The following is a 13,083-nucleotide window of genomic DNA, read 5'->3' as shown; positions in this document are numbered from 1 at the left end:
TGTGTTCTTCGGTTGCACCGAAAGGATTCAGTTGGACCGAAAGTAGCAAACCGGCGTGTCCAAGTACAACACAGAAAAAGAGCAATAGTCACCTCAGCTCACTAGGCAAATAAGATCTGACAAAGATTTGCAAGGAATTAACTGAAGGATTCGCAATGAATTGGATGCTGGGAATGCAGAACAAAAACAAAGAAAAGGAAATCTAGATGAAGTTTTTTTTGATAAAGGGAAGGGGATCAAAAAATGCAAGGAACAAATGCAAGAACTCAGAGAAACACTAGAGAACTTCATCTAGAATTGGGCGGTGACAAAGTCACCTATGTTAGAGTATATTGATTGAGGAGTCAAGTGAGAACACTTGATCATAGGTCATACTCATTGTTTGAGCTCAAAATGGGGTTACCATTTTTCTTTTAAGCTTTTGATGTATTTGCATCTTGTTGAGCTGCTTTGATCCATGACTTGGAGTAAAGCTTCTCTAAGATGGAATAACATACCTTGGGTGGTAGTGTTGAACTTGATCATGTAGTTGAACTTGCGTGGAGTGCTCAAGGTTGATGTAGCGCATCAATGGTTGGGAGCACCACTTGGAGTTGAGTTCATCTACCTACATGGGTTAGTCTTGCAAGGAAGAGCACTTGTGTATCCAAAATGACAATCATGAAACTTGATACCAAATTAAATTTGATATATAGAATTTGTCAAAGGATATGTTGAGGGGTTTCGTGCTTCCTTGTCTTCAACCACCATTGTGTAGAGACTTGGTGATGTAGAGATTGCTCAAAATGTGAGTGAGTTGCAATCTCATGGATTTAGATTCATCCAAGTACCTACAAGGGTTAGATAGCATGCAAGGGTACAAATGTATCCAAGACATATGATTATCATTATCAGAGAAGAATCAAGGATTAGTCATAGGATCATGCCTTGCATGTATCCGCATGGAGTTCCTACTCCAAGTTGGAAGCATCAATGATGTTCAATTCACCTCTAAAATGGCAAAATACTTTCTCATCAAGCGGTTTGGTGAATATATCCGCCAATTGCTTATCGCTACAAACATGCTTAAGATCTATGTCCCCTTTGGCAACATGATCTCGAATGAAATGATGACGAACTTCAATATGCTTAGTTCAAGAATGTTGCACGGGATTATGAGCAATCTTAATAGCACTTTCATTGTCACAAAGCAATGGAACATGTTTCACATATATCCCATAATCTTTAAGAGTTTGGGTCATCCAAAGTAACTGAGCACAACATGAACCGGCGGCAATGTATTCCACTTCGGTGGTGGATCAGGATACCAAGTTTTTTTTCTTGGAGGACCAAGATACAAGAGATCTACAAAGAAATTGACAAGTACCCGGAGTGGAATTTCTATCAACCTTGTCTCCGGCATAGGCCGAATCGGAGTAGCCAACAAGATCAAAAAGAATTCCTCTTAGGATACCAAATGCCATAATTTGGTGTATGTATTAGGTATCTCACTATCCTTTTCACAGCCTTAAGATGACATTCTTTAGGGGCCACTTGATATCGTGAACACATGCACACACTTAGCATAATATCGGGACGGGAGGTACATAGATATAACAATGAACCAATCATGGAGCGATAAACCTTTTGGTCAACCGGTTTTCCATCCTTGGTCAAGTCAAGATGTCCACTAGTAGGCATGGTGGTTTTCATAACTTTGCTTTCTTGCATGTTGAACTTCTTGAATAAGTCCTTGGTATACTTTGTTTGGGAAACAAAGGTACCCTCCTTAGTTTGCTTGATTTGCAAACCAAGGAAGAACTTGAGTTCACTCATCATAGACATCTCAAACTTCTCCGACATTAGCTTTCCAAACTTTTCACTAAAATGAGGGTTGGTCAAACCAAATATGATATCATCAACATAAATTTGGCACACAAATAATTCACCATTAACCCTTTTAGTAAAAAGAGTAGAATCAATCTTCCCAATCTCAAAGCCTTTTTCAATAAGGAACTTGGTCAAGCATTTATACCATGCTCTAGGAGCTTGTTTGAGACCATAAAGAGCTTTGTGAAGTTTGTAAACATGGTCAGGTTTCTTAGGATTGACAAAGCCGGGAGGTTGTTTAACATAGACTTCCTCCTCAATTTCACCATTTAGAAAAGCACTTTTAATATCCATTTGGTACAAGGTGATATCATGGTGATTAGCATAGGAAAGTAAGATGCGGATTGACTCAAGTCTAGCAACGGGGGCATATGTCTCACCGTAGTCCATACCTTCGACTTGAGTGTAGCCTTGGGCAATGAGACGTGCTTTGCTGCGGATGACTTGACCATCTTCGTCTTTCTTTTTGCGAAATACCCATTTGGTACCAATGATGTTGTGGTTGTTGTCGGGCTTCTCGACCAATGTCTACACTAGATTTCTCTCAAAGTTGTGTAGCTCTTCATGCATAGCATTTGTCCAGTCTGGATCTTCCAATGCTTCTTCAACCTTCATAGGTTCAATGCTAGAGATGAATGAATAATGTTCACAAAAATTAGCCAAACGAGTTTTAGAGCGAGTGATTCTCCCGGTTTGGATATCATTGAAGATTTGTTCGACGGGATGGTCTCATTGAACTCTTGGTCGAACTCATGGGAGCTTTTGCTTGGGTCAGGGTGGAACATCTTCTCCATCATCTTGTCTTTCTAATTCTTGGCCTTCTTCATTGTTGACGTTGGCATTCTCTCGTCGTGGTGGAGAAGGAGGTTGATGAGGTTCATCTTGGTGTACTTCCTCGTTTTCTTCATCTTGGTGTGTCCCACTTGTCGATGCTTCCATGTCAACTCTTGGTTCACCTTGTCGTGAGGTAGGAGCTTCCACTTGGATGGACGAGGTAGTCTCATTCACTTCCGTTGGATGAATCTTGCCAATAGACAAGTCTTGGATTGCTTTCGAATGGTCTTTATCTCCTACATCAATTGGCAATTGCTGCTCTACTTGCGAGTCGTTAGATTCATCAAACTTCACATCTATCGTCTCTTCAACCTTTCGAGTGAAATTGTTGTAGACATGGTAAGTGTGAGAGTTTGAGCCATAACCAAGTAGGAAACCCTCATGAGATTTAGGAGCAAAGTTACAATGATGATGCTTGTCAAGAATGTAACACTTTGAGCCAAATACTCGGAAGTATCCAACTTGGGGTTTTTTACCGGTGAGGAGCTCGTATGCCGTCTTGCCGAGTAACTTGTGAAGATACAGGCGATTTGTTGCATGACAATCCGTCTCAACCGCTTCCGCCCAAAAGTGTTTTGGAGTCTTGTACTCATCAAGCATCGTACTTGCCATCTCGATAAGAGTCAGGTTCTTCCTCTCAACAACTCCATTTTGTTGAGGCGTGTACGTAGTCAAGAACTCGTGTGAAATCCCTTCTTCGTCAATAAAGGTGCCCACATTTACGTTCTTTAACTCCGTTCCGTTGTTGTTGCGAACCTTCTTGATCTTCACCTCAAATTGATTTTGGGCCTTGCTATCGAAGTTCTTGAAGATCTTTTGGACCCATGATTTATCATCAAGAAAGAACACCCATGTAAATCTTGAAAAATTATCGACTATAACTAGACCAAATGAGTTTCCACCGAGACTTTTGTAGGAATTGGGACCAAAGAGATCCATATGAAGTAGCTCGAGCGGTCTCCTCATGGTCATGATGTTCTTCATGGGATGACTTCCTCCGACTTGTTTTCCTGCTTGACAAGCACTACTCAGTCTATCCTTGTCAAATATAACATCTTTTACTCCAAGGATGTGATCACCTTTAATAAGCTTATCAAGATTTCGCATGCCCACATGACCTAACCTTCTATGCCACAACTAGCCTTTTGAGGATTTAGAAATTAGGAAGTTCTAGGTTGAGCGTTTCTAGTGAAATCAACAATATATAGATCACCTCTACGTGTACCGGTAAAGACCAATTTATGATTATCTCTATGAAACACTTGGCAATCTACTTTAGTAAATAGGACATTGAAACCAAAGTCAGCAAGTCTAGATACGAACAGTAAATTGTAGCTAAGGGATTCAACGAGCATAACATTTTGTATAGAGCTATCATGTGAGATGGCCACCTTACCAAGGCCAACCACCTTACCCTTTGAGTTGTCACCAAAAGTGACATACTTTCGAGGGCCATCATTTTTAGCAAGCTCACAAAACATATCTTTGTCTCCGGTCATTTGATCAGTACATCCACTATCAAGGACCCATTCCTTTCCTCCGGCCATGTAGCCATGAAGATTAGCCATAAGACCAAAGTGTCTCATAGGCTCATCGAGATCAAGGTCACTATCATCATCCTCATCATAGTATCCATGTTCAACATCGTCTTGTGATGGATCAATTCCTAGAGAGGGTCATTCATTAGATAAATGATCATCACAATAGTCATCCTTATGAATTCTAATGGCTTCAGAGATGATATTGCTAACGATTCCAACATCTCCTTTGGCACTCGTAAGATTAGTAAGCTCAAATAGACAATCACCAAATTTGGGATTATTGGAACTCATCTTACTCAAGGCAAAAGGTTTATGAAGAATTTCATCCAAGTTTTGCAAGGAATAGTTTGTAAATCGTTCCTTAAGAAATCTCCATATGGTGTAAGCACAATCAAGAGCAGGCAAGCTATCAAACAGGTTTCTAGGCAATTCTCTAATGATTAAATTGACAGTTCTAAGATTACGGATCATGTCAATAGACTCATCATGGGTAGGATGCAAAGGATCAACACGAGGTGCACAAGGGCTAGTAATATACTTGTTCAAATGATATTCATTGAAAATCTCAAGCATATCAATTTTCCACTCATGAAAGTACTCTCCATCAAGAATAGGCATTCTACGTCTAAGACTCCCCAATGTAGACTCATCCATCTTCCACCAAAGGTGTTTAAACCAAAGCAATGGAGACCAATGCTCTGATACCAATTGAAAGGATCGAGAAGAGGTGTCTAGAGGGGGGGTGAATAGACTCTTAACAATAAAAAGTTGCAGTTTTTTATTTTCTTCAAGTTAAGGTGGAGTTTTAGGACAAGTTTAAACATTCACAATACATTCAAGCAAGCATGGCAAGATTATATGAGCAGCGGAAAGTAAAGCATGCAATTTGCAAGAAAGTAAAGGGATGTGATTGGAGTGTGCAAACGCAATTGGAGACACGGAGATTTTTGGTGTGGTTCCGGTAGGTGGTGCTATCGTACATCCACGTTGATGGAGACTTCAACCCATGATGGGTAACGGTTGCGCGAGTCCACGGAGGGCTCCACCCACGAAGGGTCCACGAAGAAGCAACCTTGTCTATCCCACCATGGCCATCGCCCACGAAGGACTTGCCTCACTAGGGTAGATCTTCACAAAGTAGGCGATCTCCTTACCCGTACAAACTCCTTGGTTCAACTCCACAATCTTGATGGAGGCTCCCAAGTGACACCTAACCAATCTAGGAGACACCACTCTCCAAAAGGTAATAGACGGTGTGTTGATGATGAACTCCTTGCTCTTGTGCTTCAAATGATAGTCTCCCCAACACTCAACTCTCTCTCACATATTTGGATTTGGTGGAAAGATGATTTGAGTGGAAAGCAAGTTGGAGAAGGCTAAAGATTAAGATTTATGTGGTTGGAGTGGATTATCTTGACCTCAACACATGAGTAGGTGGTTCTCTCTTAGAAAATGTATGATGGAAGTGTAGGCATGTTCTGATGGCTCTCCCCACAAATGAAGAGTGGGTGGAGGGGTATTTATAGCCTCCACACAAAATCTAACCGTTACACACAAATCACCAAACTCGGTGGGACCGAATCAGACAACTCGGTCGGACCGATTTAGTTCATAATGTGACCGTTAGGAATTTTGGTGGGACCGATATGATCAACTCGGTGGGACCAACGTGCTAGGGTTAGGGTAAAACCTCATCTCGGTTTGACCGATTACGCAAACTCGATGAGACTGATTTTGGTAATAGGCAAAACAGAGAGTTAGTCAAGCAGACTCGATGGGACCGATTGCATATCTCGGTGGGACAGAAATTATTGCAATGGGCAACAGAGAGTTTGCAAGCCCATCTCGGTGAGACCGAGATCCCATCGATGAGACCGAATTGATTAGGGTTTGTGGCAGTGGCTATGTCAAGTGAACTCGGTGGCGCCAGATGGAAAATTTTGGTGGGGCCGAGTTTGACTTTTGGTTTGGGACATAAGTGGATATGGGAAAGTGGTTGAGGGTTTTGGAGCATATCACTAAGCATTTTGAGCAAGCAAGCCATTAAGCAACACCTCATCCCCTTTTAATAGTATTGGCTTTCCTATGGACTCAATGTGATCTTGGATCACTAAAAGTAAAAGTAGAGTCTTGAGCTTTTGAGCTTGAGCCAATCCTTAGCATCTTGAAAGGGTTCCATATCTTGTTGTCCACGCCACTCCATCTGTTGAACTTGTCTGAAATATACTAGAGGAAAACATTAGTCCAACAAGAGATATGTTGACATTAATTACCAAAACCACCCAGGGAGCACTTGTGCTTTCAATCTCCCCCTTTTTGGTAATTGATGACAACATACATCAAAGCTTTAGATAAAGATATAGATAATAACAAGTAAAGCTTTGGAAAGACATGCAACATGCATAGGCTCCCCTACATGTATGCAATCATGTCAATATGAAATGTAAGAGCATGTGAATGCATAATCATGACAGAGCAGGAAAAGTGTTACATGTATCTTGGCTATATGCATCAGGGCAAATGATATGAATATCTGAAGTGTAACTTCATGTTCATGATTCCTTCTTGCAAACAATATGTACATCAGCAAGAAATCATCATGCACATGAGTGTGATGCATATACTTACTTTGTGGTCTTGAGCTGGCTTAGGAAGATATGAACCTGAGTAAACACGGTTAGATAACACAGATACATCTACTAGACAGAGCAAACAAAAGAAGCCACAAGAGTACCAAGATTGGGATAACATGTAGACAATGAGTACTAGGTACTCCCATTGGATATAGACATGTCCCCAAAGGTAAAAGATATGCAATGAATTCAAAGACTTCCTTCCCTAGCAGTCTTTCTCCGTGATGATCGGGTGTGATAAGCTCTACGTTCACATACAACGGGTGCAAGAGTGTTTTGCACATGCGGAATACTCGGGTAAAACATGACGAGCCTAGCATGTACAGACATGGCCTCGGAACACTGGAGACTGAAAGGTCGAACGTGAGTCATATAGTAAATATGATCAACATAGAGATGTTCACCATTGAAGACTACTCCATCTCACATGATGATCGGACATGGTTTATGACTCAAGGGATGTCAATCTAAGTGGGAGTTCTTAAGTAATATGATTAATTGAACTTATTTTTATCATGAACTTAGTCCTGATAGTTTTGCATATCTATGTTGTAGATTAATAGGTCGTGATATAGCTCCTTTTTTTATATGTTCCTAGAGAAAACTAAGTTGAAAGATGATAGTAGCAATGATGTGAACTGGGTGCGTGATTTGAGGATTATCCTTATTGTTGCACAGAAGAATTATGTCCTTGATGCACCGCTAGGTGACAGACCTGTTGCAAGAGCAGATGCAGAGGTTATGAATGTTTGGCAAGCTCGGTATGATGACTACTTGATAGTTTAGTGCACCATGCTTTACAGCTTAGAACCGGGACTTCAAAAATGTTTTGAACGCAGTGGAGCATATGAGATGTTCCAATAGCTGAAAATGATATTTCAGACTCATGCCCGTGTTAAGAGGTATAAGACCTCAGACAAGTACTTTGCCTTCAAGATGGAGGAGAATAGCTCAGCTAGTGAGCATGTGCTGAGAATGTCTGGGTACTATAGTCGCTTAAATCAAGTGGGAGTTAATCTTCCAGATAAGATAGTGATTGACAGAGTTCTCTAGTCACTATCACCAAGTTACTAGAACTTCGCGATGAACTATAATATGCAAGGGATGACAAAAACGATTCCCAAAGCTCATCGTGTTGCTGAAATCGGCAAAGGTTGAAATCAAGAAATAGCATCAAGTGTTATGGTTAACAAGACCACTAGTTTCAAGAAAAAGGAAAAGAAAGGGAACTTCAAGAAGAATGACAAGCAAGTTGCCACTCCCGTGAAGAAGCCCAAAGCTAGACCTAAACCTGAAACTGAGTGATTCTACTGCAAAGGAAATGGTCACTGGAAGTGGAACTACCCCAAATACTTGGCGGATAAGAAGGATGGCAAAGTGAAAAAGGTATATTTGATATACATGTTATTGATGTGTACTTTACTAGTGTTCATAGTAACCCCAGGGTATTTGATACCGGTTCAGTTGCTAAGATTAGTAACTCGAAACGGGAATTGCAGAATGAACAAAGACTAGTTAAGGACGAGATGACGATGTGTGTTGGAGGTAATTCCAAGGTTGATACGATCACCATTGCACACTCTATCCACCCTCGGGATTAGTGTTGGACCTAAATAAATGTTATTTGGTGTTTGCATTGAGCATCAATATGATTGGATCATGTTTATTGCGATACAGTTATTCATTTAAGTAGAGAATAATTGTTGTTCTGTTTACATGAATAAAACCTTCTATGGTCATACACCCAATGTAAATGGTTTATTGAATCTTGATCGTAGTGATACAAATATTCATAATATTGATGCCAAAAGATGCAAAGTTGATAATGATAGTGCAAAATATTTGTGGCACTGCTGTTTAGGTCATATTGGTGTAAAGCCCATGAAGAAACTCCTTGCAGATGGGCTTTTGGAATCACTTGATGATGAATCATTTGATACTTGCGAACCATGCCTCATGGGCAAGATGACTAAAACTCCGTTCTCCGGAACAATGGAGCGAGCTAATGACTCATTGGAAATAATACATACTGATATATGCAATCTGATGAATGTTGAGGCTCGCGGCGGGTATCGTTATTTTCTAACCTTCACAGATGATTTGAGAAGATATGGGTATATCTACTTAATGAAACACAAGTCTGAAACATTTGAAAAGTTCAAACAATTTCAAAGTGAAGTGGAGAATCATCGTAAACAAGAAAATAAAGTTTCTACGATCTGATCAGAGAGGAGAATATTTGAGTTACGAGTTTGGCCTTCATTAAAATTGTAAGTGCATCTAGTGCCACCCCTAGTTGGTTTTGGAGTATTGACAACAAACTTGGTTGAGGGACTAATGTGTTTGTGAGAATTGCAGGATAACACATGTAGTATTCCCATATTGATTCGGTTTACCTACCAGAGATGACCCCTAAAAATGTGCGAAGACATTGAAGACAATGGTGGTCTGTGAAGAGATTCACATCGAAGACTATGACATGAGAAGACATCGTATGAACACTAAGGAGTGCGCAGACATAGTTGTTTCATAGTTTCCTTTTCTTCTTTGTTGAGTCATAGGAACCACCGTACTGTTCAGTGGGGTCCAAGTGAACAAAGTCAGAGTGACTGATGTGATGCTCAACTAAATCCTATGTCTTCGAACAAAGACAATGAGAGCAAATGTTATCCAGAGCTAGATGAGTCAGCTTTACTTAGAGCCCAAGTCAAGCTGTCGCGTGTGTTTGAAATCTGACTGTTGGACACGTGTCATTTCCTTAGTGACCTAGGGTCATTTCAGACAAATCAGGTCGGGTTGCCTCCTGGCTATAAATATCCCACCCCCTACACCATAAATTGGTGGCTGCTCAGAGTTAGTACACGACTTTTGTCATTTGAGAGCAACCCACCTCCGAAGCATTTGAGAGAGATATCCTTGTGAGGACAAAGCCCAAAACACCCAGAGCCAAATAGTGTTAAACATCACTGAAGTCTTTCTGACCGCGTGATCCGAAGACTTGTTACACTTGAGGACTGTGAATCCTCCAGCCGGTTAGTCGTCGCGCTCTGAGCATCCAAGAGTCATTGTGGATTGCTGGTGAACAAAGTCTGTGAAGGTTTGGAAGTCTACCTTGAAGACTTACCAAAGTGGTTGGGCGAGGACTAAGTGTCCTTAGCTCAAGGGGAATAAGGTGAAGACGCGGTCTTCTGAGTTAAATCTCAGCCTCCCTAACCAGACGTACAGTTGTCACAGCAACTGGAACTGGTCCAACAAATCCTTGTCCTCTCCAAGCAACTTGTTCTATCTCATACCTCTCTTTACTTATGGTTTGTATTTATAAAGTCATTGCCTGCTTGCATGATCTGATTGACTTCACTGTGTGAAGACTGTTGTTGGTTGGCTTCATACTATCTTCCATTCTGATCCATACTACCTAGCTGCTAGTAGAATGCGTGCTTTCACTTCATTGCTTACTTGACTATGGTTTGTCTAGTGTAGTCTACCTTCCGCTGCATATCAATAGGTTCATTTCTTCTGTTAGTCTTCAAAGCCCCCATGTTTTGAAGACTTTCATAAAAATCGCCTATTCACCCCCTCTAGTCGACAACTAGCACTTTCAATTGCTATTAGAGCAAGGTGCTCCCTTGTTCTGTGTGATTCGGTTTAACCACCTGGAGTTTTAGCTATGTCGACTGCAGGGATAATCAAACTCTCTGCTGCGTGCCGTGTCTTCGATGGCACTAATTACCCCTACTGGAAGAATAAGATGCGTATGCATCTTGAAGCCATTGGTGTCGACCTCTGGTATGTCGTTAAGAACGACGTTCCCAAGGTCGGTGAAGCTGTCACTACTGCTGATGTCAAGAGGTTTATTCAACTGGATTCGACTGCCAAGAACATCATCTATGGTCATCTGACCAAAGGACATTATGGTCGTGTGAGTGCTCTGGAAACTGGAAAGCTAGTCTGGGACTGGCTCTCCAAGGTCAATAAAGGCGTCTCAACCCAAAGAGACTCAAGGATCAGTGTTCTTCGTAACCTCCTCAACCGCTTCAAGAGAAATGACAATAAGAATGTTTAGCTTACATTTGATCGCCTCACTGATATCACAAATGAGCTTCATGTACTCGGTGCCACTGAGATCACCAAGCATGAAATCGTCAAGACATTCTTGAGAATGCTTGACAGCTCATTCGACACCCTGGCCCTGATGATTCAAGAACGCCCTAACTTCAAGACTCTCGATCCGTCTGACATACTTGAGAGGCTTAACACACATGAGTTCCAGTTATCTAAGAAAAGAGATATCTATGGTCCCAATTATGGCCGAACTCGCACTTTGAAGGCAAAGGTTGTTTCCTCATCTGAAGAGGAATCTGACTGCTGTTCCGAGGATCCTGAAGACATTCGAAAGGAGCTTGCTATGCTTGTGAAGAAGTTTCAGAGGTTCACCAAGAAGAAAGGCCTTGGAAAGTCTTCAAGATCCATCTCAAGAAATGATGAAGCTTCCTCTCGTGAACACAAGAAGAGAACATGCCACAAGTGCAAGAAACCTGGTCACTATATCTCTGAGTGTCCACAATGGGACAATGAGACCAAGAGGAAGAAGAAGAGCAAGGAATATGATTCTGATGACGAGAAGAAGCATAAATCCTCAAAGTCTTCTTCAAAGTCTTCATCAAAGTCTTCATCACTCAAGAAGAGATCATCTGGCAAGGGTCTAGTGTTTGTTGGCAAGGAGATGGATTCAGAGGAGGAGTCTGCTTCTGAGGAGGCTGAGGTGGAGTCTGAGGAGGAGTCCGATTCAGGCGTGGCAAGCCTGGCTCTATCTACTGCTTATGTTGCCAAGCCCATCTTCAACACTGAAGACAATGGCCCCATCACCAACGCTGATGCTAATTATGATGATGACTCTGCTCCCACCTACTCCTTCATGGCACGCGGTCCCAAGGTAAACTCATGCGATGCTTACTTTCAAACATCAAGTGAAGATACTCTGAATACGAATCTAAACCTAGCTACAAAACACTTGCTAAAATTGCAACTGAACAACAGAATGCTATGGAACATATTCAAAAATAGCTAGACAAAAGCGATGACCTGTTGGACACGGAAATGACCCGATCTCAGTCCTTAATTGAAGACATAAAAAATCTTCATGTTAAGTATGAGGAACTTGAAAGTCGTCATGAAATGCTCTCAACAACTCATGAAAAGCTTTCCTACAATTATCTTGAAAGGAAGCAATAACTTGAGAACTTGAGAGCAGCTCATGCAGATCTTCAAAAAGAGAATGAGTCACTCCACGCTCAACAGATCAGTTCCGCTCAGGAAGGATTTGAACCACCATGTCTAAAATGTCTTGGGCGTGATAACACTGTCTCTATTGCTGAATGTTCTACTGCTGCTACTGTTGCAATATCTTCAACTGCTGATATGGTAACTAACCCCTCTACCGAGAATACCACTACTATTGCTGATGAGAATGCCAGGTTGAAGACATTGCTTGAGACAGGAATGCACAAAAGTCTCAAAGGGCACCAGACACTATGTGATGTCCTCAAAAAGCAGATTTTGAACTGAAACCCTAGGAAAGAGGGTGTTGGGTTTGAGAGGAAAATGAACGTTGATGGCTCTTACTGGAAGCCTAAGTAGTACCCCAAAACCACATGGGTTGCGGCAAAGGGACCTCCAGTGGATCCATCTACCCTATCTGGCTTTACTTGTGCTAACCTGATTATCCTTGATGAATCCTTTGATGCAAACTATAAACTATTTAAAAATCAGAATGGTGAAGTGTTTGCCAGGTATATTGGTACTAACTATAGGAATGGACCCCCTTTGAAGAAGATCTGGGTGCCCAAGAGTTGTCTTGAGAATCTTCACGTGAATGTCATCATGACACCACCTGGGAAGAAGACAAACCCCAGACCAAAGGCTTCATATGGTCCAAAGGCTTCATACAGGAAGAGGACTCACTAGAGTCACCCTAACGCCAATGTTTTGCAGGGAAACCATACTCAGACTTATGAATATGAGCGTGTTTCATCAAACCGCTATGTTCATAAGACCACGAACTTTTCTGCTTATTCTTATGAGTATTATTGACCTCCTGCAATGCTATTTGCTAGGGCTCCAAAGCCGAAGTTCTCAGATGCTGCACTTAGACTCATTGCTTCTAAGCCACCCCTGAAGATGTGGGTGGTTAAGAAAAATTAACTCTC

The sequence above is a fragment of the Triticum aestivum genome, chromosome 2A (assembly GCF_018294505.1).
Source record: "Triticum aestivum cultivar Chinese Spring chromosome 2A, IWGSC CS RefSeq v2.1, whole genome shotgun sequence".
NCBI classification, from domain to species: domain Eukaryota; kingdom Viridiplantae; phylum Streptophyta; class Magnoliopsida; order Poales; family Poaceae; genus Triticum; species Triticum aestivum.
This window is presented reverse-complemented; position numbering follows the sequence as displayed.